The following is a 23,848-nucleotide window of genomic DNA, read 5'->3' as shown; positions in this document are numbered from 1 at the left end:
TACTTTGTATGTTTTGACTTGTGATGTTGACAATTTGTGTTTTAATGGTTATAAAACTTTAACTTTTTGAATCTTAATCTCTGCTGTTATTAAATAATTGTCTGATTTATTGTCCCCCCCTCATAATTTCCCACAACTGAGAAAATTTAAATTAATAAAAAAATTTAAAATGCTTAATTTTGTGCAACTATGCAAATTTAAATAAAATTAAAAGCTTAAACATAATATTGATATTATTTGTTGAAATTATGAAATATAAAATTCTGCCATTCCTAGTTATAAAAGCTGTACTTTTAAGTCTCTCTTTAGATATTTTGTTCATATTTTTTTTTTGTATTTTCTCTCTCAAATTCCCATGTCAATTTTACCTTTAAAGGGCTCAACTTTTGTCATGCATGTTAGATAGTCTGTAATTTTCATGTTTCATTTTGATTTTACAAAGAACGATCTATGACAAGAAATGTGATGATAAGCAGTTGAATCAACTTAACTGAAAGCCACAAAGTTAAACCCTGGGCTGATTTGGAAGTTAATAACCAGCAGGAGCTCTGCAATGATTCTGGCAACACAAAAGAGCACATGAATGGAATTTCTGTGAGAACTTTAATTTCCCAAGGGGTCATGAGATTCTCCCCCTCTCCCAAGAAAATATTTTGAAAATACAGAGGGTTAGTTTGAGATTATAGAGTTCAGCTGTCAAACCTCACTCTGGAAACGGTATCACTGTTTTTGTCATTTGCACTAATAAAGGGGAAAAGATTTTTTAAAAAACTGGCACAAGACAAAGTTTACTGCTTTGACTTTCTTTTATTATCGTCCATGACTTTTTTCCTTTTCACCATGACTTTCAAGTAACTGTTCCTTGAAAGTCTGCCATGACTAAAATTTCTCTGTGGATGTGAAAAGTAAAAAATGTAATTATTTATATTTTTCTTTACTTGTAAAGAAATGAAATTTGCTAAGAAGTGCTATCCTACAGCTAAAGAAACCAAAAATGTTTGCAATCAATCAAAACTGATTTTTTTGAATCTTCATTTTCTTTTAAATGCACTATTTATTTCTAAAAAGAAAATTAATCTAAAATAATAGTCTAAAAATCACAGAACCGAAAAAAGATATGTTAAGCTTTGAAAACTGCCTCTCCTATTAAAGGAATAATCTCCTCCCACAGGGAAGCCCACAGCTGGGCCAGCAAGAACCCACAGAGTTTCCAAGAATTAAGGTTACACCGTGGTTAGTATGTACAGGCTCCCAGTGCCGTGGATCTGCTCAAAAATTCAGCCCCAGTCCCATTCTGAACTAGGAAGCAATATGGAGGCTGGGGCCCCTCTGTGCTACTTTTCTTCCCCTGATAACACAACTCACTTTCTAACTCCCTCTTTGTTGTGTGGCAGCAGAGGCAATGGAGCCTAGTGGGAAGTTCTTGCTGCTTCAATTGGGTAGTACTTTAAGAAGCAATAGCTTTCCATCAGATTTCCACAGTCAATACTCTGGAACTAGCATTCCCTACTTGACACCAGCCAGTAAGGAAGACTGACTCCCTAGCTTCTCCTTTTGTGGGAAGAGACTACAATCCAGCCCCAAATTAAGTAAAGAAACCTAGTTAAAAGATTTATGAAATGATTTGTGAAACTTAGCTAAACAAATTGAGTATCTTTTGATGGGTACATCCAAATTTCCCTTGTAGATGCCCTCTAACTTACATTTTGGGCATGTTTCATCGCAAATTTTATGCTGACCCAAGTTTAGTTGCCTCTCTTTTTCTTTTTGTACTGTTTCCTTGTGTAAAACCGGTATTAAGTGATAGGAAAGAGAGAAGCAGAGGCACTGGAATTGCAGCTTTCTTTTGAGGGTAAGAGTGGAGGGAAGAGGTGCAGGGAAGAATTACATCCAAGCCTGGAGTAAGAAATCAATGGCTATTTTCCAGAGTTTTCTTTTTTTTAATTGTTCACAAATTATGTTAATCATAGCTCTCATTAGTATGATACAGCTATTTTAGGGGAAGTGTGACCCTAAGAGCATCCCAAGTGCCAGAGGGCAAGAGGTTCACTGGTGTCAAGTAGCGAGTGTCAACTGGCCTGACTAGTTCATTGTACTCCAATTCAATTATGTCATAATCTGTATCTAATAAGCATCATGCAAGTTATCATTGGAAAACCAATATAGAACAGCTTCCATTTGAGTAGTGATTACAAAGACTGGGACTGTTCAGCTTGGAAAAGAGAAGACTAAGGGGGAATATGATAGAGGTCTGTAAAATCATGAATAGTATGGAGAAAGTGAATAAGGAAGTGTTGTTTACCCCTCCACATAACACATGAAATTAATAGGCAGCAAGTTTAAAACTAACATAAGGAAGTACTTCCTCACACAAAGCAAAGTGAACCTGCGGAACTCCTTGCCAGGGGAGCCTGTAAAGGCCAAAGGTATAACGGGATTCAAAAGAGAGTTGGATCTATCCTCCATGAATTTATCTATCAATGACTATTAGTCAAGATGGTCAGGGATGCAATGCTATGGTCTGGGTACCTCTAGAAGCGGGACTGGACAACAAGGGATGGAACATCTAATAAAGTGCCCTGTTCTGTTCACTTCTATGGAAGCATCTGGCACCGGCCATTGGTCTGACTCAGTATGACCATTCTTATGTGTTTGAACCAGACAAGTTTGGGGAGTGGGTAAACAGGTTTTTTCCAGACAAAGAAAAGGTTGATGCCTTCATCCAAGTGCAATCACAGACAACTGGCAATCACAGTCAAGAGGACATTCAATGGCAAATTGGAGGCTGCAGGGACAAATCAGTTTGCATTATAGAAAGCAACAGCAGAGAAGAACCCAGCATGGAACCATCTCCATCAGACTCCAAGGCACCTTTCCTCACAACTGTGCCACTGGACTTTGAGAATACATTTCAAAAGTTCACTGGACCATAAAGCTGGGGCAGAGAACCCCAAGTTATCTTTTACCTAAGATGACAAAGGAACCAAGCACTTTGGACTTCATGGGAGATACTGATCACAGCAGGGGTCAGTCATCTTGGTTGAAGGAGGTGTGGTAAAAATCTTACCTTGACCCAATACTGTAGTTTTGTTAAGTCTTAGGCACTAGAAAGTTTTTCACTTTTATATGTTTGCAACCATTTCTGACTTTACCCCTTATACTTGAACTCACTTAAAATCTCTTTTTGATGAAGCACACTTGTTTTACTTTTATTCTAAATCAACCCAGTGCTGTGTTTAACTTGCAGTGATTATTATTTCCAGTAAAAACAACAAGCTGCTGTGCTTTTGTCTCCTTAAAGGAGCAACTGACCTTATTACTCCTTTAAATGTTCCAGGAGAGTGCTGGACATTTCAGGACAGATGGTTTGGGGAAATTCAGGACGGTGTTGGTGTCACTTGGCTAGTAATAACCAAAGCTGGTGGAGACCAGAGTGCAGCTGTGGTGTAACAAACTGGCTGCTGGAGTCAGATTTGCTAAATCTAGGTTGCTCAACACAGACACACAATGTATGCGTGTCTGCTAGGTGGGAGCATCCAGACAAGGAGCTACAGCAGCAGAGCATTTTAAGGCACTCAGGACAAGTGGTGATACATTCTCTCGCAGTTGTGGGTTGAACCCTAAAATATGATGGAGCAGGAGAAATAAAATTATTTTTGCTGGATCCATCTTAACCTGGCAAATCATTTTTGCTATTTGTGTATTCTTGTAAATAGGTCATTTTTGTCTTCTAGCTATATTCAACCATTCTTCAGAACCAAGAGTAACATAGCAGAAGTGAGATAACAATAATCTAAGATCACTTAGTAAGACTGTTCAAATAGAAACAAAATTGTATAGATTTTCTGGTGTTCTGTGATGTTTTGCTGAGAGGATGGCACAATTTGTCTCAACTTTGTAACTAGTTCAGAGTGATGACAAAGATAGACGGCTAACGGACAACGAGACAATTTATCTTTCAAAAAGCTTTACTAATATCACAAAAGATTACACCTGTCTCACTTCAGCATGATCTGCCATCTGTTCCTTCAAAGAGATAAGTGCTTAAACTTCAAGGTTCAGTTATTAGAAGTATCTTTTGAGAACAAGGAAGAGTTTTATACATAGCAAATTCATTTACTGCTTTGTTAAGGAAAACATGACCATTTTTCAGGGGGTGAGCCTTCCAACAAGTAGGGACATTCTCTAGTAAATATTATTGCAAACGAAGTGTATTTAAAAATATGGAAAAATTTAATTATGATGTACCTTAAAATTTGGCTTTTAGCCTCCGAATTAATCATGAAACTGTAAATTATTTTTGATTAATCCATCTATCTGACCAAATCAGATAGATAGTTCTAAACAATGGTTGTTTCATCCTTTTGTTAAATAAACCAGGTCAAATTTCTGGAGGCCATTTCTGGACTAGATTAGATTATTTTCTTGGTTTATGAATACCCAGTCTAAGACATTCTGGGCCAGATTCTGACCTCTTGCACACTGGTGTACATCATGAATAAAACTACTGAAGTCAATGGTATTACAGTGTAAACAGTAATTGCGATTAGAATCAAACCTCTGTATTCACACTAATGTTATACTATGGTGAACAAAATATTGTAGTCTATCATGATTTTAAAAAAATCTTACTAGCTAGCATTCAAAATATAAATAAACTATCTATCTTTCACTAGGCCCGAATTATTCATGTAGGATGTTTTGGAAACTATCAGAAATTGTCAGCAAAACATGGCACTTGTGTGAGCTCTAGTCAGAACAAAACAAAAACAGAACAAAATCTGAAATAAGTTCTTTCATTTTCTAAGCTAACATCCAAAATAGGAATCAAAGACCAAGTCTATTAGAACATACAAAACAATATTTTTTTAGATTGTATCCAAAGGAAGACTGTTTTGCATCTGTTTCCATATATATATATAAAGGAGACACATACCCAAATGTTATGATTTCATTAGAACTATGGGGATGCTGTTCTACAGTGATGCTCCTCTTGTAATTTTAGAGGAAGCAGTTAAATTTATATGAGTATATGTTTACTGTAGGTACTTAACCTCATAAATCTAATCTTAAAATCTATCAGGTTTGTTTTACACAAATATGGGAATTACCAATATGGGAATTACATGGCTAGAAAAAACTTTATTTTTTCTGTTACTTCTTGTGCAACAGATTCTTTCAATCTTGTACAATAAAATTGCCAATGATCAGGGCAGACAACACTCCTATTTGTTCATTAGTATTATGCTTCATATAAAGTGATGGTTGAATATACACAATATATTTTGAGATAGTTCTTTAGAGCATTTTTTCTCACTCAGTTCTATTCATTAAAATATATGCACTACTCTCAAAGATTATTTGAAATGTAAGATGTAGTACAAAAGACTAAGAAATGTCAGGGCCTGATCCTGCATGGGTTCCAAATTGGCTTTGAGAGGAGCTCCAAATGTAGATGCTGGGATTTTCAAAGACACCTCAGGGACTCAGGTTCCCAACTTCCACTGAAATTTAATGGGAGTCGGGCATCTGCCTTCCTAAAGCATCTTTGAAGATCCCAGTGAGAATGCTTGCAGGATTGGATTCCAAATGATGTATAGTACATATATTTTGATGCTGCAAGGTGCTGATTACTCTGGTCCTGATCCAGGAAAGCACTTAAACACATGACTTTCCTGGGTCAGGGCCAGACTGATAAGCACTTTACAGGATGTGGCACATATTAAGTAAAATTAAGTTAGGTATTTTATGAAAAGTTACGTTTCAGGCAGAATTTTCCTCACTTTACTCAGATAAGTAGATCCTGATCTTGCAGTGCTTACTCATAAAACCACCTTAGGCTGGGACCACTGAATAAGGACTACTTGCATGGCTACAGTTTACAAGACAAGAAAGACTCTGTCCGAATCCCGCTGAAGCTGACTGAGTCACGACAGCAGGATTTGGCCCTAAATGTTCTGTTAGCATACCACACAAAATTAACCATGAGAGTTCGCCTGTTTTTAATCAAAGCAAACATATCAGAGCTCAAAGATAAATTAAAAAGTCATGATAAGTTTAAAATGTTAAGATGAAAACAAGGTCTGTTCCCAGAGAATAAATAAATGGTTATCAGGAAACCACTAATAGTCTTTCAAAGTTAAAAAGGGTTTCACTAATAAGGTAGACAGTATAACAATAAATAAAATGGCATTGCTCTCTATATTGTATAATTAAAAGCAATATACATAGCATACAGAAAACTCTTTCCAAAATTAAGATGTTTGTCTAAGGAAATGTTTAAATAAAAAAAAATCTGATTTTATATGAAGCAAAAGAAAATCATGATTTCTTTGATGACTTCACAGCATCTGCACTTAAATTTTATCAATAATAATGATGATGTATACAAGGGAATTCTATATTTTTCAAAGAAATACCAAGAAATTAGAATTTTTTCCCTAATTTAAAAACAAACAATAAGTATTAAAAAATTCCTGCCAAATGAGAACCATTCACAGGCACCTTGATTTATATGTCTTATAATTAAAGAACTGCACATCCAGTTAAGGAATGGTTTTCCCTCCCCCCACTCACCCAAGAGGTTCAAAAAGTAAAGAAATATTTTATACATGATTAAATACCATTAAATCAAATTAGAGGGTATTATATTTAAAATTTTTAAACTTTGTTTTTCAAATTAGGAGAAAAACAGCATATATTTAAGACAACAAAGTATGAGTATTTCACCTGAAAGCAGCACAGCAGAAGAATTACAACTCCAAAACCAAAGCAACAAATGCAAACCAATTAAAATTTTGAAAAAACTTCATGTATGAATCAAAGCAAATGATGCAGAACATGCAATCTTTCAACCCATACCTGTAGACAGTGTACTACAATTGTTGCAGGAAAGCTGTAAGAACTTCTTAACACAGAAAACAAAAAGTCTGCTTCATTTTATAGCAGCTACAGACCGCTGCAGTATCCAGTACATTTTTTTTCAGTCAACTGTTACAGCCTTCCACCAGCCCGGTGACCTTTGAACTCATTTCTCCCCCCTCTGCCGTTAAAGCTACTGTGCTTGTCTCATTTACATAAGGCTGGTGAAGGCCTGCCAGCAACAAAAAGGGAATGCTGGGTAAGAAATTGTAGAGCTGCAGTTCAGCCGGAATACCTGAATCACTGGAGAGCTGGGGGTGGGGTAGGGATGGGGGTGGGGAGGGGATGCTGGAGAGAAAAGGCTATTGCCACTACACAGTGATAAGTCAAAAGCATGTCTCCTATCATGATTATTAGGAGGCAGATATTTTAATTCAAGTATATTAAGCACCCACCAAAAAACAAAATCAGTCTGCAGCAGCTAGTTTCCAAGGTGACCAGAAGAGTCAAATGCTTCATTTAAATACAAGTAGAAGGCTGATATGCAATTCTAGGCAACTGCCCTCTGCTTTTTTAAATATAGCTCACCAGATGTTTTATTTTAAAAAGGATCTATTTCAATATTGTATTTTGAAATTCAGGCGTTTACTGCCTACTCACCTTGATTCAGATGCCTCAATATGAAATAGTATCAGCTACAGATACAATAGTAAAACTGTATTAATGTAAGGACGCAATATACAGAATGATTTACATTTACGGATCATTACTATAACTAATAATCAGCAATAAAATGACTGCTAATCCTCCCAAGTATAAATCACAATCAAATACTGTGCCAAAACTGTGGATACATGGATATAAAGTATTTAAAATTTTTAAACCATTTGAGATGTTATTTTTAGAAATACATATTTCAGTTTAAATCATTAAAATTATATCAAAGAACGTAAAAATGCTGATCTGGCTCTAGGAAGAGATTCAATGTTTTATTTTCTGCTTCTTTTCCTTCTCTTCCTATAGACAGCATCCTCCCTATTCAAACATTCAACTTCTCTATTGCTGAAATGCTCTCTAAAAATTATCAATTCAAATTCTTTCAGATTTGCCAGTATATGCATCTTGTGCCTTTTAAAGTGCTGGAGCAATGAGAAAAACACTACTGTAAAATCATTTAAAAACAAAGAAGTTTCAATAAGGCTAATCTCTAGACCACTAATGTGGCAGAGAAACTATATCTATACTGTGTATTAAGGTGATCATAGGCCATTAGGATCATTGGGTCTGTTTTTGAAAATAAAAAGTACATCAACTACATGAATAACTAACTGAAATTAATACCTGTTTGAAAAATACAAAGTAAAATATAATCCATCTTGTTAACCCTATCAGAATTTGTTGAATGCAGTTTCATAATGAATCATTCATGTGTGTATATATACACTTCTATTTCTAAAAGCACCATTTTTAAGATACTCCAGAAAAAACACTGTGAAAAATCTAAGTTCATTGTTATTTATGTTCCAAAATTAATCAATTTTAAAATAAAATAAACAACAGTGATGCAACACATTTCCTATCAAGAAAATATTGAGCTTGAAGACATATCAGAATAATGGATGTTGCTATTTAATATTTTATATTTCTATACTGGCAACAGATCCATTTTAGCATTCGTTTTATTTTTACTGACTATTCCGTTTTTCCATGAATAAATGAAGTCTGATGTGGAGTTGTAGTAAAAATATTTGTACAACAAATCAGATTACAGTACTTAACCAATTTATTTAGCTAGGTATCAAAATGATCTGAATCACTCAAGCCACACCTTTCCAAATGCAAAAAAAAATGTATTAAAAAAAAAAAGCAAAAGTAGCCAAAGCACTGATTAAATTCAAAACACAGAAGCGTTTTAATAATCTATAAAATAACTAACCTGTTCAAATTGTTGTTTTTCCAATCCATGCACTCTTTTTATTAATTAGGAACCAAAATAGATTGATCATCATTTTACAACATGTGACATATTCACTGTCTTCCTACTTCCAACAGAATCTTCTTAAATTTCCCAGCACTGTGTTTTATTGCTGGTACCATATGCTTTATTGTTCAGCGACAAGAGCTTCACTCTGCACAAAGACTCATTACCTACTGCTTGCTGAGCAGCTTCAGCCTCACTGAGGCTGCCTATATGATCACATGGGAGTTTTGTCTGAGAAAGCCAGGCATGCCACTGATTTCACTATCTATGGATATTTTTATCAGATGAGGTGTCTACCATGAGGAAGGAATAACAAATTATAAAGCTGCTTTAACTCATTAAGGCAGCAAAAATTATGGAAATCCCCTCACAACCTTTTTTTCCGTTACAGAAAAGGTGGAATTGAGAGGCATTTTTACAAGTGAATTATAATTTTTGTGGTGCTAATCTTGCACTATGTTATGCCTCATATAACATACATTTCTATTAATGTTCTAAAAAGAGATAATATTCCTGTTAATTGTTATTTTGTCAAAACTCTTTATTAAATACTTAGGCTGCCAATATTTATCCCTTTAGGGAGACCAGAGCTACTGAATGATTATTTTCCCCCAAAAGAGACATCATAATTCAAATTTATGTCACCAATCAAGGGCCTGATCCGGCAACCCTTACTCATGCAACTAGTCTGAATGATTTCAAATAGCACTACTCAGGTGAGTAAGGATTTAAGTAAAGTTTTCAGAAAATCTAAATGATAAATTGTACTCCACCATGGAGATTTTACTTTTTATGATGATATCCAGTTACTGTATTTTAGTTATAAACATAATTACACAAAGAAATAAAATAAATTTATTTGTATTTGTTAACTTCCTTGGCCATTTACCTAAGGCATTTTACATGGGGCTGATAATTACATTTTAAAAAATAATGAAAGCATAGCATAAAAAAGAATACATGGTTAATGACTATTCTTAACATTATTATTACTGATGATTAATTTCAGAACATTTTGAGACAGCCTAATTTCTACTTCGAAAAGAGTGCATGAGACATTCTTACTCTATATAATTTAAAATTTTAACATAGTGCAAGTGATGATAGAATTCCTCTCTATTTCCCTGAAAACTAGTAACTCATAAATAATTAATCATGACATCTATAGTGCAGAGGTAAAGGTTTTCTATGAAAGTAGTTAATTAATGCTAGAATTATTTATTGCACTTTGAGTAAACAGGAATGCTGTTTATTCATTAACAATCTACAAATGAAAAATACCCACTTGTTATCCTTTTCAACAACTCCCTCTTTAGAATACATAATTATCAGTTTGTTGCTTATTAAGGGCCCAATCCTGGTCTTAATGAACTCAATGGAAGTTTTGTGATGGACTTCTGTAGAAACGGGACTGGCACCTATGAACACTGAGAACCATGGATCTGATCCTCCCGCCACTCAAGTCAATGAAGCTAATGGTGAAGTTCCCATTGACTTCACTGGCATCAGAAACGGGCCCATCTTGTGACAAACACACACCTGAAGTAATACAATCAAGGGGCAGTCTCTGTGAGTTATAATGAAATCTCAATCAGAATAATATTTAAAGACGCAAATAAAATAACCTGGCTATCTAGTTTAATAAAAAGCTTCCACATACAGAAATTTTACTATCAAACTGATTAAAGTTTGAAAGATAAGATTTTCTGGGATATGACCCAAATTTACTCATGACTAAAAGATTAAACTGGTGATGAATCGCATCCAGATTCTAAACACTTTCTTTAAACTCAGAATTCCATTGTCAGCAATTTTTTTTTAAAAGCCACCATTTTGATATGGTCACACCACCTAAAGACAGTGGCTGAGCAGATGGCTCATGGCCGAGGACCCTTCAAGAGCTCTTAAGCAGGAAACACTATAGCTGTATACATTAATAAGTAGAAAGGAAGGCAGACTAGACAGGTTGCTAACGAACAACTGGTTTAGCTACAGCTATGCCTATTTTTTCCCCTGCTAATACAATTGATGAGGTCTTGATGCTAGTGTAGAGAGAAATAAACAAAAGGCAGACATTTTTGCTGCTGCAGCAGTAGGAAAACAGAAAAATAAAAAGGTTTACTAGATGGAGAAAAACAGTAATAAAGCAAGACAAAGGAAAGTTATTGTCACATTTCCTGGGGACCATTACACAAAATGGAAAATTAAAAAAACAAAAACTAACAGGAGGTTAGAGCAAAAATAAATAAGAAACATAAACAGTTAAATAGTTTAACAAGAAAAATTTGGTTCTGCAAAGACAATAACAGCAAGCTGTCTTAACACCACACAAAATACATAACATCAGTCAACCCTTCTTGTCAGGTTCCAAAAAAATGTTTTATCCCTTTATGCTCAAGGCTGGGATTTCTCAAAAGGTTAAATTACAATTAAGATGCTAAAAACTCTCCCTCCTACAGTAAAAATATATGAGATGGGCAGGGCAGTCCTTAGGATTTATGGGGCCTATGCAGTATTGTTAAACCGGTGCCCGCGGACCTCCAGAAGAACCCCCCGTCCATTGCTGACACATACCGAGCTTTGTACACAGCAGACGCTGTGGCAGCCCAGGCTTGCAGCCTGGGGGGAGGGGGGCGCAGGCAGCAAAGGATATCAAGCTGCCCGGCAGTGGAGAGTCACAGTTCCACACAGAGACCCCCGTACCTTCTCTCCCTCATGCAGAATGCTGACCCGCTCTTACCTGCTGTCCTGGTGGTGCCCCAAATTTTTGGGTGCCCTACGCAGCTGCGTATGCCTAAGGATGGCTCTGGAGACGGGGCTAGGAAGGAGAAAGCTTCCATAAAGGCCACCTCTTGGTTCTTGATCATTCCATTAGGGAAGTGGAGTCTGGGCCCCCACAGTAGGCATTGTGGGGCCACCAAATACATACAGGAGGTTAGAGCTATCTGAATACAGAACCTGCATTGGCTTTGGCATCCTGGCATCCCTTGTCACTCAATGGTAGCATAAGCTCTTTAGGGTTGCCAACTTTCCGATTGTAGAAAACCAAACACCCTTGCCACACCCTCTGCCCCAAGGCCTCGCCCCTGCCCCACCCCTTCTGAGGCCCCGCCTTGCTCACTCCACCCCCCTCCCTCTGTCGCTCACTCTCCCCCACCCTCGCTCATTTTCACCAGGCTGGAGCAGGAGTTTGTGGTGTGGGAGGGGGCTCAGGGATGGGGCAGGGGTGTGGTGTAGGGGGGATGAAGGCTCCAGGTGGAGTGTGGCCTCTGGGGTGGGGGGGCCAGGGATGAGAGGGCTCTGGCTGGGGGTGAGGGCTCTGGGGTAGGGCAGGGGAGGAGGAGTTTGGGGTGCATGGAGGGGGTTCCGACCTGGGGCAGGGATTTGGGGCACAGGAGGGGGTTTGGGCTCTTAGGTGTGGCCAGGGATGAAGGGTTTGGGTGCAGGAGGGGGCTCCGGGCTGGGGCAGGAGATTGGGATGCAGGAGGGGGTGCACACTCCAGGCAGCACTTACCTCAGGTGGCTTCCAGAAGCAGCCAGCATGTCCTTGCAGCCCCTAGGCGCAGGGGTGGCCAGGGAGGATCTGCATGCTGCCCTGGCCTGCAGGAGCCACCCGCATAGCTCCCACTGGCCATGGTTCCCAGCCAATGGGAGATGTGGAGCCGGCGCTTGGGATGGGGGCAGCTCATGGAGCCTCCCTGGCCGCGCATGCAGAAACATGTCACTGCTTACCAGGAGCTATGCGGAACCGGGGCAGGCAGGGAGCCTGCCTTAGACCTGCCGCGTCGCCGACCGGAACTTTAACGGCCCGGTCAGCAGCGCTGACGAGAGCCGCCAGGGTCCCTTTTTGATCGGGTGTTCCGGTCGAACACTGGACCCCTGGCAACCCTAGCTCTAATGCAGCAGTGCTGCCAGGACTCCCTCTGACAGCGACTGCACCAGGCACGCCCCTGAGAGGAATCCTCTATCATGGAAGGGGTGCTATCAGGAAAAAAAATACAGTTTAGGCTGTACTTACTTTTCCGGGGGAACGTCTGTGACAGCAATGGGGTGATGATGTGCCACCAGCTAGCAATGCTGTCACCCAAGGCAGGGTCTGCCCCACCTTTTCTTTTATTTGGATCTTATTCCCATGGAGGGCACTCCACGTGGTCTCTGGGAAAGCCCTGGCCACTGTTAGTCCTGCTCTTGACACTGCCTTGACATGTACCTAGTACCAGGACCTCTTGCAGGGGATCATGGACCCAGCGGAGTTGCCTCTGTGACTCTTGCAAAGATCTCTTGCACCAGGGATTACTCCCCCAAAGGGTCTGTAGCCCCTTTTGTACCGGTTATCTGGTCACAGAGCAAGAGTCAGCTCTCCAGGCTGTGTTCAGACAGCCATGAAAGATAGAGAGATACACATGGTCTCAACAAAGAATCTTTCAATACATTCAATATAACTAAACCCTGCCTCTTGTCTCCATGAAGAACGCTGCAGAAACTACTGGAATTGTTAACTTGCTTAGTGACAGAGTGGAGACTGACGACAGGCCCCAAAAATAGCTATGTAAAGATATTAATTGAATTAAACATTAAAAATAAGTTATGCACAATCATACAGTTTATTTTGTTGTTGTTTATACTGTGATTCCTGAACACAAAAAAATTTCAATTATGTTTACTTATCAAAAAAGGAAGTGCTATTTCTTACATCAGATCAATTCAGGTACCATAAATCAAAATGAAACTGCTCTTCCCACCAGTCTGATTTCTGAGAGACAAATGTAAAGGGAGATAAGAACTGTGCACCCTAATTCAGCAAACTGCAGGGGAAGCTGTATGAGCTTGGAGAGCTAGCATACTCAGACAATGAACAGATTCTCTTCTGTAAACACACTTTGTTTTCTCTCACATGCTTCCTAAACACAGGTGGTTAGACTGCCAGAATAGTGCACGTTAGCTACATGGCAGGTGTACTATTGTACTGAGTGACATGGAGTAGGTGACAAAGAAGCTATTACCTGCTGCAGCATCAGATAATAAAATTAATTATTTAAATGAATTAACAAATTCTGACTGTAACGTGACCAGGAGAAAAAATGTGGAGGTTTATGCCTTCTCCAGTCATTATGCAATCACCTGAACAGATCATGTCTAAAAATTACATAAATCAGGCATGAAGGAAATAAAAGGTACAACCACGTCCATCCCCTTCAGAGCCAGCCAGATATGACTCTTGCGCCCTCATGAAATGTCGAGAATCCCAATGGAGCATGGTGTGTGTCTACAAGGAATCATGTTAGTTTTGTTTTAAAGATAAGATGTTGTTTTGTTTAAAGAGAGACTTTGAAAAAAGCCAAATACATTTAAAACAGGCTGCCTGACACATCCCTGTATCCACTTCATAAGCCAGCTCCATGCTCCAGCTAGTTTCCATGACAGCTCAGATATCAGAGTATAATGCATGCTGGGGAATCATTCAGAGCTACACAGCGGGGATGGACATTGCAGGACCTAAAAGGAGGAACTATAAAGGAAGTTTTCAGTTAATAATGTACTGCTGGCCCCCCTCTTAGCCTGGCTACTGAACACATCTTGTTCACCAAATGCCATCCATCTCTTTCAAATCATCACGTCAAAACTCATTTCTGCTATAAATCCTTCTTATAAAGAGTTCCTCTCCAATGATCTCTCTGTAACCTTTCTTTCTTGAACTGCTGTCCTGTGTTTTGTCTTGTTTGTATTAGATTATAATTCCTCTCAACAGGAACCATGCCTAATTCTATGTTCGTGGGGCAACAGAAATGGAAACTTCAGTTCAGTATGCAGTATTTTACAGTTATTTATTTATTTTAACCATTAAGACCTTTTTTTCCAATTTTTTTTTTACTAATTTTTTTTGTTTGTGTAGTGTGACAGATTCAGACCAGAAGAATATAAGAGAGTGCTGGAAGTCAGTGTGACAGACTCAGACCAGAAGAATAGAAGAGAGTGCTCCTGTTGGGATCCAGGAGGTGAGCGGGCTTCTGCCCACCCACTACTAAAGGACCTCCGCCCAGGCTAAGGGGAGGATCTCTGTGATGGTGTGTGTTTGTCAGGAAGTTCCTCTTCTCCCCTCTATTGATGAGACTTGAGCCTGTCCCACTGAATCCAAAAGGAGATTTGCCATTGACTTAAAATAAGACAGGCCAGACCTTCAGTGAACACGTGAAGTAACAGAAAGACACATGCATTGTGCATACAACTCCCCTCAGGCACTTACACAGAACAGTTCCTGCCACTCTATAATGACAGGTTTCAGAGGAACAGCCGTGTTAGTCTGTATTCGCAAAAAGAAAAGGAGTACTTGTGGCACCTTAGAGACTAACCAATTTATTTGAGCATGAGCTTTCGTGAGCTACAGCTCACTTCATCAGATGTTTACCGTGGAAACTGCAGCAGACTTTATATACACACAGAGAATATGAAACAATACCTCCTCCCACCCCACTGTCCTGCTGGTAATAGCTTATCTAAAGTGATCAACAGGTGGGCCATTTCCAGCACAAATCCAGGTTTTCTCACCCTCCACCCCCCACACAAATTCACTCTCCTGCTGGTGCTAGCCCATCCAAAGTGACAACTCTTTACATAATCAAGTAGGGCTATTTCCTGCATAAATCAAGGTTCTCTCACATCCCCCCCACCCCCATACACACACAAACTCACTCTCCTGCTGGTAATAGCTCATCTGGTCAGTTTAGATGAGCTATTACCAGCAGGAGAGTGAGTTTGTGTGTGTATGGGGGTGGGGGGGATGTGAGAGAACCTTGATCTATGCAGGAAATAGCCCTACTTGATTATGTAAAGAGTTGTCACTTTGGATGGGCTAGCACCAGCAGGAGAGTGAATTTGTGTGGGGGGTGGAGGGTGAGAAAACCTGGATTTGTGCTGGAAATGGCCCACCTGTTGATCACTTTAGATAAGCTATTACCAGCAGGACAGTGGGGTGGGAGGAGGTATTGTTTCATATTCTCTGTGTGTATATAAAGTCTGCTGCAGTTTCCACGGTAAACATCTGATGAAGTGAGCTGTAGCTCACGAAAGCTCATGCTCAAATAAATTGGTTAGTCTCTAAGGTGCCACAAGTACTCCTTTTCTTTTTGCCACTCTATAGTACAGTAACTCCTTGCTTAACATTGTAGTTATGCTCTTGAAAAATGCGACTTTAAGTGAAATGATGTTAAGCAAATGCAATTTCCCCATAAGAATTAATGTAAATGGGGGGGTTAGGTTCCAGGGAAATTTTTTTCCAGGGAATGCCTGGCTGCTAAATGATGAACTAGCACTCAGCTGAGCCCTCCAGGGTTAACACGTTGTTAATGTAGCCTCACACTCTACAAGGCAGCACCGACGGAGGCAGGAGGGAGGAGACACAATAGACGCATGACAGCGGCTGCAAACACTTCCCTGCAGAAACTGATTGCGATGATGAACCCACGCTATCCCGCTGGAGCACACCACTCCCTCCTCCGATGGCACATACACAGCTGCACAGGTGCCACCTTTCCGAAGTGCTGGGGGTGCTCAACCCCTGGCTCTGCCCCAGGCCCGCTCCGCCTCTTCCTGCCCCTGCTCCACCCCCATCCCCACCCCTGAGCATGCTGCGTCCGTGCTCCTCCCCAGCCTCCTGAATGCCGCGAAACAGCTGATTGCAGCGGGCGGGAGGCGCAAGGAGGGAAGCACTGATCTGCAGAGCCCGCCAGGAGGCAGGAGGTGCTGGGGAGCTGATGGGGGGCTGCTGGCCCACCTTGGTTCCAAGCCCCCACCCACTAGTTCCAACAGGCTGCTCTTCCAGAGAATCTCACAAGTAGTGGACAAAGTACTGTACTAGCAGGTGACAACCAAACAACGTTATAACTGAACACTGAGCAACTTTAAACGAGTATGTCCTTTAATAGATCAGCAACGTAACAATGAAACAACGTTAACCGAGATGACATTAAGTGAGGAGTTACTGTATTAAATATATTTTAGGTCCACATTAGACAGACAAATGCAATCCTACATTCTGCAAACGAAATAGTGAGTTCAGGTGGGAATTGTGAGCAAGACACATACTTTTAAAAACATACATAATATATACTGAATGCTTTACTTTGTTTATTGAAAGCTTACAAATATAATATATATTTGGAAAAGTGGGAAATTATTAATATTTTGAGGTATTTCTCCAGGCTACTAGGGTCCACGCTAACAGCTGCTGGCATCTTGGATATGTTTGTTTGGGACACAATTCCAACCTCCCCCAATCAGAGACCACTCTCTCCCCATGACTTCTTCTGGTTTGTATAGTGTCTGGCACAATGGACTTCCAACCCTGTTGGGAAAATTATCCCAACAGTTCTTTCCAAGAAAGAAGCATCTTGCAGGACCAACTGCCCACCTACTCTCCTATGAGCTGCTACTATAGTGGAAAGAAAGATCGAGGAGGATGCCCAGAAAGAGAGCGAGTCTAGGGGAAATGAATGAGGGGAGGAAAAGGCCAACCCAATCAGTCAGGAAACAAGGAAGAGGCCCCCTCATTTGTGTGCATTTCACTCTGAATTTTCAACCAAAACATGAATGTGTGTTCTTTTTTAAAAATTAAAAAATTCAAAGAGAAACGAGAAGTGAAATGTTTCAGAGTAGCAGCCGTGTTAGTCCATATCCGTAAAAAGAAAAGGAGTACTTGTGGCACCTTAGAGACTAAAAAATTTATTTGAGCATAAGCTTTCGTGAGCTACAGCTCACTTCCTCGGATGCATACTGTGGAAAAATATAGTGGGGAGATTTTATATACATAGAGAACATGAAACAATGGGTGTTATCATACAGATTGTAACAAGACTGATCAGGAAAGGTGAGCTTTTACCAGCGGTGGGAGAGGGGGGAGAGACGACGTGCGGGGGGACGGACGACACCTTTTGTAGTGATAATCAAGGTGGGCCATTTCCAGCACTTTACAAGAACAGTAGGAGGGGAAATAAACAAGGGGAAATAGTTTCACTTTGTGTAATGACACATCCACTCCCAGTCTTTATTCAAGCCTAAATTAAAAGTATCCAGTTTGCAAATTAATTCCAATTCAGCAGTCTCTCGTTGGAGTCTGGTTTTGAAGTTTTTTTGTTGAAGAACTGCCACATTTAGGTCTGTAATCAAGTGACCAAAGAGATTGAAGTGTTCTCCAACTGGTTTTTGAATGTTATAATTCTTGACGTCTGATTTGTGTCCATTTATTCTTTTACGTAGAGACTGTCCAGTTTGGCCAATGTACATGGCAGAGGGGCATTGCTGGCACACGTTGGCATATATCACATTGGTAGATGCGCAGGTGAACGAGCCTCTGATAGTGTGGCTGATGTAATTAGGCCCTATGATGGTGTCCCCTGAATAGATATGTGGACACAGTTGGCAATGGGCCCACCTTGATTATCACTACAAAAGGTTCCCTCCCCCCCCCCGCTGGTAATAGCTCACCTTTCCTGATCACTCTTGTTACAGTCTGTATGGTAACACCCATTGTTTCATGTTTTCTGTGTATATAAAATGTCCCCACTATATTTTCCACTGTATGCATCCGACAAAGTAAGCTGTAGCTCACGAAAGCTTATGCTCTAATAAATTTGTTTGTCTCTAAGGTGCCACAAGTACTCCTTTTCTTTTTACAGAAGTGAAATGTGATTCTTTTTATTTATTAATCCTATGATTTAAAAACCAATTTCACATTTTTTTCTGGTCTGTCTCATAAGTTTTGAGCTCCCAAGGTTAGAAATATTATAATTTATTAGTAACTTGTGGCATTAAGATTATGCTAGCTCTGATTCTGCAAACTGCTACGTGCAGAGGGACTCCTGTGGCCACATAGAACCCTTTTGATTTCAACACAGAACAGGAAGAAACTGTTCCTAAGTAATCTCTGTGGTTTGTACAGAAGTTTCAAGCACTGAATTAATTTTGAACCTTGTATGAATGGATTGTTCTATCAAATCAATCTTTTTTATATTTGTACATTTTGTCTGTACCATTACCCAACAAAAGAGTAAAACATGTACATACTATTTGAATGCAGAAGTTGTTATAAACGCTAATAAAGAATCAGAATTAAGATCCTTCCCTTAAGCTGTCTGACTTTCCAACAGTTAGAGATCTGTCTAGTGCAAGAGTGAAGATTGCATGGAAAAGAGGCTGCACATGCAGACAGTTTTGGAAACAATGCAGGGAGCAGTTCTAGCTACTGTTCTTAACCAGCTTTATGTTCATAATAGAGTTTTCAAGAGAATTCCAGGTTCTAGTTAAGCAAGGATATAACTTGTGTCTGGCAGACTAAACCAACATGCTTGTAAAATCATGTGAGCATTTTATCACATGCAGTGTTAAGGCAATATTAACACATTTTCAGTGTGTGCACTTCATAGCATACCAGAAAAACTAAAATGTGAGAGTCAAATCTCACTGTGCATGTAAAAAGGGCATATTCATGCAGCAAAGGACTCACAAATTAACTTGAACCCAGATCATTAATGAACTACAGTAGATCCTAAGCAGGTGCAAATCAAATTAAATGTAGCTATGTCAGTTTACACTAGCTGAGGACCTGGCACAATGTCTATCATAACCATATGACAGTAATCTTTATGTTAAATGGGTAAAGGTGGGGACAAATCCTTTTTATGCATAATTTGATACTGTGCTCTGATTTTGACAAAAAGAAACTAAGATTGTGGGGTCAAGGCATTGAATCTTTGGTTCATGCCACTCAGTAAAGTTTGGAGAGAACAAGTATATCTGTTTTAATAATGTCTGACTCTTCCTTGTAGGTATGTATCAAAAGAGAATTACACTGTCATTCTATAACATCAAGTTCTGAAAGAGAATGGGATTAGGAATGGAGGTTGAGAACTGTGCTAAGTATTCTTGCAAACAAGTTTTGAACCATGAAGTATGGGCCAAGCCTTTACTGTGAATCCCAGCACAATATTTATTTTTGCTACACAGATTTCATTAACACTTTATCAGTGGTTACAGTTCAAAATATTACTTCTGAGTATAAAAGGGAGGAAGCTTATTGAGTGGGCTTGGGAGCCGATTCTGTTCCTGTCTTTAATGACTAGTCGTCTGACCTTTAGCAAGTTACTAACTTCTCTGTACCCTAGTTCTGCCAACTGTAACATGGCAAATACCATCACCCACTGTTAGTTACCTCACTGTTGTGATTTTATGCTTAGCTAATTAAAATGTATAAAGTAATTTAAGATCCTCAGATGAAAGGGGCTATATGAAGGATCCCTAATAATTACTCTTACTGGATAAGGCAAACTAGCCAAAAATAGAGACAAGGAGAGAAGTCATGAATTCTTTTGCATTACTGTAAAAAATGTGGATTTCAGTATGAATCCTGCACACTTAATGCCAGTTTTACACTCTTCAGTTTTATTTATGTCTAAGTAACAGAAGGGAGTGGGATGGAAATGTATCATTTCTTTGAATATAGGGTGATATCCTGCCAAGATAAGTAAAAAAAAATTCCCTGGACCAGATAAATTAAAAAGCTAAACTTTATTTTAATTTACACGAATTAGTTAAAAAACCACTTATTTCCTCTCTCTCAAAGATAATCTCTGCTAATTGTGAAAGGCACAGTAGTACATTCTGTGGGAAAGGGTAACGAAGGCTACTTACTTGTCTAATTGGTCATGTCATTATTTTGCTGCACAATCCAAACAGTATAATTTCTCCCGTTCCTAGCATGCTGAATTTCAGCCTACAGAAAAGGATGCATGCATAAGCCATTGTGACCTTTCCTGCTTGTCTGTTTTGACCTTTCTGACCTCATTAGACTACTAGGTAGGGAAGCCTAAATAAAGAAATAAAAGAGCAATTGGGTACACTTGATGGAATAGAAATAGCAGGAATGCGTCTGGGTTTACTTAAAACTCTGAACTGAACCACCAAATTACAGCACTTTTCATCAAAGGATTGTGATAGTGGGTAAGTATCCACTTTTAATACGTATTGGAAGACAGAGCAGCCCCAGCCCATATCTAATCTATAAAGCCCCAGGGTTGACTTATACCACTATGCTCAGAGTACTCAAATCTAGTCACATTCTAAGACGCTTCTATTGTCATATAAAATTAGTTCCTGTCTGAAGTGGACAATCATCCTATCAGCTGTAGAGATAAAGAGTATGAGGTGTACAGTTCAACTACCCTGTAGTTCATAGTTGCAAGTATTTTGCTGTAGGCCGACAACAGAGCAAGGTTAGATGACATGGTGGTTAACAAAGAACTGAACCTGTCTCTACTACAGCTCCCATTGTCGCTATGTCTGGTGAAGCTGGACTAATGGCAAAGGCATCAGATTTTTGAGAGCATAGGTGCAGCCACTGGGAAATCAGCTTGAGACTTGAATGTGCACATTATGCTCCCATTCTTTGTTTATCTACTGAATCCTTATGAATGCTTGAATCCTTTCAAGCTGTTGTAGTTATCTTTTTATTTTAGCCAAAGCCCGCAACATGAGTTCATGGCCATGGAAATCAGAAGCAGAATTATAATCAGCTAGCAATTACTCCCTCTTATGTGGAGTGAAGACAACACCTGTTTAATCAAAACTATATTTGGCATCTTTCAAATAAGCAAAAATTTCTATCATGAGTCCCTCCTTGTGACACTGAAAGAAATCCAGATCTGCCTCCTTCAAAATGGGGGAGCCACTCTGAAAGTGGAGTAATGGAGTTGCCTGATACATCAAAGCATACCTGAGATTACACTTGCTCTTTGATTAACATACCATTAAGGCAGTGATGACTGTTGACATTTCTGAGGAGGGCTGATCCACAGGGAGAAGTGAAGGGGAGGTCGTTGTGGCACAGAAGGGTTCCATATAGTGTGGAGAAAAGAGGTTACTCCCTGATGAAGAAAAGGGATTTGGAGGCAGCAAAGAGAGATGCCTGAAAGACAGACACCTCTAAAGAGAGAGTTCTAGAAGCGATGGTTCTAAAACTACTTTAAACAACAATCAATAAGACAAAAACGCTGAAGTCTGCACACCTCCCAAATTTAGGAGATGAAATTCTTGTTTTTCTTTGGTTTGTCCTGACGCATTAGCTTATCTATGATCACAAATGATCCAAAGCAGTAAAACTTCCACCAAAAAGGCATATAGGAGACAATCTCTCTGGACAAAAACTAGAGAAAGATGCTCCAAAGAGAGTGGGAAACACTCTACAAAACTAAATAAGGTATCTCTCTGCAGAAATTTCTCAGTCCCAATGACTTAAAGGACAGGAATTTTTTTTTTCCTCCAAAATAAATCAGGTAAATCTGTAAATAAATCTGTAACACTACAGAAGCCAAGATCCCACAGTGCATGACGATGACAGTTGTAGTAGGTGTTATGCTTATAAGAAGCACACGGGATCTTTTTTTTCAGGGAAAAAGGCAATACTCCGCATTTATTGAAAATACAGCAGTTAGCATATGCTTTTCAGTCACACACACACACACATATACCATGCACACAGTCCTACCAGTCGATGTTTATAGTTACCAGTCCAGAGTCTGGATCAATCTAGTGGCCAGCCAGATTGGTCGCAGAGGAGAGCTGGGCTCTGTCGATCGCGATCCGATGCTCCTGGAGTTGTGGCAAGATGAACCCAAAATTCCATGGCAAAGCACCCTGTTCTTATAGTCCTTTTTCTCTGTTGAAGTCTATGGATTTTGCTGTGTCATTTATGGCCAGTTACTCCTTAATTGGTATTATCTTTGATGTTTACATTCCAAAGCACCTTTGAGAGGGTCATCAGTTTCAGATTTTCTGGTTTCAGATTTTATCAATAATCTTGTCTTTAAGGGTGCCAACCTCAGGGTCATCAATCTGCCCTTCCTCAATCATGGATGCGTGTTGATGGTTGTCCGATAAGTCTCCTTAAATTTCTTCACTTCTCCTGTCTTGACCATCTGGTTTTAACAATGGCCTTCACACCTCATCTTTTCCTGATGCATGCATTCCTCATTCACACAGTCTTTTACAGAGACCTTCAACGGTATACAAACAGCAGTATTTTATATTGAGCAAAAAGACATTGTAAATTAAACCTTGCTAAATCTTATGACCAAAACAATTCACATTGGGGCCCAGGCCTGTTGTAAATTAAACCTCTAATCTCATTAACATAGACACAATACAAGATTCTGTCTCTTACTAACTAACCCTTAAAACAAAGAAATGTATATTTAACTAAAGGGAGTAAATTTGTAATGCATATAGGAAACAAGACCCCAAAGTAAACATTGTAACTTATCCTAAAACAGAGGGTGACCATAATCAGCCATAAGGATTATTCTGGTCTGTCCTTGCCTTAACATCAGTACAGACACTGGCAATCTGTCAGATGCATTTCTACCAATGTCCCAGAGGGTCATTCCTTTCGGCTATTCAAAAAGGATGGCTGCCAGGATGATCAAATCATACATTAATACATTTAATACATACTACATTATTATAACCGTCAATCATTATAACCTCTAATACAAATATAAAATCCTACTCTTACACAGGAACAAGCAGCAGGAGATAACTAGCTTTTAGTGTCTTATGACCATCCAGAATTTCTAGACACGTTTATATCAAAGTTTCTCTATCACAAAAATATGAGAATATTGAAGACTACTGATATGTTCTGTAGGTTCTTTATTATTTAGGAATAATGATGTCATCTTTCTGGGCTCAGATTTTTTTTTCTTTGCTCACAGAGAGGCAGGGACAGTGTGTTTCAGGTCGCTTAGGGTGCAATTTTCAAAAGCACTTAAGTGACTAAGGACCCTAAGTTCTATTGAATGGGATTTAGGCTCCTAAATAATGTAACTGCTTTAGAAAAATTATGCCTAGCAATTATATTTTCTTTCACTGGGGTACATGTTGGAGAGAGACCATACTGCTTGTAGTGAGGTGGTATGGCCTCCCTCTGATCCAAAAGGGGTGGAACCACCCACTGCACCC

At 39.3% G+C, this 23,848-nt stretch overlaps 1 protein-coding gene across 5 annotated transcripts in view; it reads right to left on the bottom strand.

Moving 5' to 3' along the window:
* CSRNP3 (cysteine and serine rich nuclear protein 3) overlaps nt 1-23,848 on the bottom strand; it is a 169,849-nt gene that overhangs the window by 62,493 nt on the left and 83,508 nt on the right. The window contains exon 1 of one of the 5 annotated variants that reach the window (XM_048869294.2): nt 8,798-9,051. The exons of 2 other annotated variants lie outside the window; for them this stretch is intronic. The gene's annotated coding sequence lies outside the window, so the exon portion shown is untranslated. Of the gene's footprint in view, nt 1-3,312; nt 3,534-6,861; nt 7,015-8,797; nt 9,052-23,848 lie in introns of those variants that run through there. 2 more of the 5 variants (XM_048869295.2, XM_048869297.2) reach the window with 2 other exon arrangements.

Source organism: Caretta caretta, chromosome 11 (genome assembly GCF_965140235.1).
Source record: "Caretta caretta isolate rCarCar2 chromosome 11, rCarCar1.hap1, whole genome shotgun sequence".
Taxonomy (NCBI): domain Eukaryota; kingdom Metazoa; phylum Chordata; order Testudines; family Cheloniidae; genus Caretta; species Caretta caretta.
Note: the sequence above shows the minus strand (reverse complement) of the source record. Positions and strands in the feature narration are given on the sequence as shown.